Raw genomic sequence first — 1,385 nt, forward strand, 5'->3', positions numbered from 1 at the left:
ATGCTTAGGTCCCATGCAAGAAATAGGAATGAATTTCAAACACCATGGCACCGTTGATTGCCGGCAAAACAGTGAGATGCCTGGTTTTTAAATTCTAGTAAATCCAAAACTCGTCTGAAATTCATGAAACTTGGCATGCTTTCATGGAGCGGCATGAACATGCCGTGGTACAAATTTTGTCCCATTTGGGGCAGGTTTGGGTATATGCTTCTCACAAACCGGAGCTTCTCACAACAAGCATGATGGTTTTCGGTAGGGAACGTCCCACCTTTGGGGACGAAACGATATCCATTGCCTCTTATTGCTTTCAAGTTTTTTTTCTCGTGTCAACATAGAACAACAGGAGTGTTGTGTGAATTTTTGTGATTTTTCGGGGTTCGTTTGGACATTTTTATGCATTTACTAAGTTTTCAATGCATTTATGTGCATAATTCAAATTTGAACTACATGCGCATGCTCCAGTGCATATAAATTGGTTGAAAAATCAAATCTGTGTCCTTGGGTGCATGCTTAGGTCCCATGCAAGAAATGGGAATGAATTTCAAACACCATGGCACCGTTGATTGCCGGCAAAACAGTGAGATGCCTGGTTTTTTAATTCTAGTAAATCCTAAACTCGTCTGAAATTCATGAAACTTGGCATGCTATCATGGAGCGGCATCAACATACTGTGGTACAAATTTTGTCCATTTGGGGCAGGTTTGGGTATATGCTTCTCACAAACCGGAGCTTCTCACAACAAGCATGATGGTTTTCGGTAGGGAACGTCCCACCTTTGGGGACGAAACGATATCCATTGCCTCTTATTGCTTTCAAGTTTTTTCTCGTGTCAACATAGAACAACAGGAGTGTTGTGTGAATTTTTGTGATTTTTCGGGGTTCGTTTGGACATTTTTATGCATTAAGTGAGTTTTCAATGCATTTATGTGCATAATTCAAATTTGAACTACATGCGCATGCTCCAGTGCATATAAATTCGTTGAAAAATCAAATCTTTGTCCTTGGGTGCATGCTTAGGTCCCATGCAAGAAATGGGAATGAATTTCAAACACCATGGCACCGTTGATTGCCGGCAAAACAGTGAGATGCCTGTTTTTTAAATTCTAGTAAATCCAAAACTCGTCTGAAATTCATGAAACTTGGCATGCTATCATGGAGCGGCATCAACATGTCATGGTACAAATTTTGTCCCATTTGGGGCAGGTTTGGGTATATGCTTCTCACAAACCGGAGCTTCTCACAACAAGCATGATGGTTTTCGGTAGGGAACGTCCCACCTTCGGGGACGAAACGATATCCATTGCCTCTTATTTCTTTCAAGTTTTTTTCTCATGTCAACATAGAACAACAGGAGTGTCGTGTGAATTTTTGTGATTTTGCGGGGT

This window comes from Triticum aestivum, chromosome 1D (assembly GCF_018294505.1).
Source record: "Triticum aestivum cultivar Chinese Spring chromosome 1D, IWGSC CS RefSeq v2.1, whole genome shotgun sequence".
NCBI lineage: Eukaryota > Viridiplantae > Streptophyta > Magnoliopsida > Poales > Poaceae > Triticum > Triticum aestivum.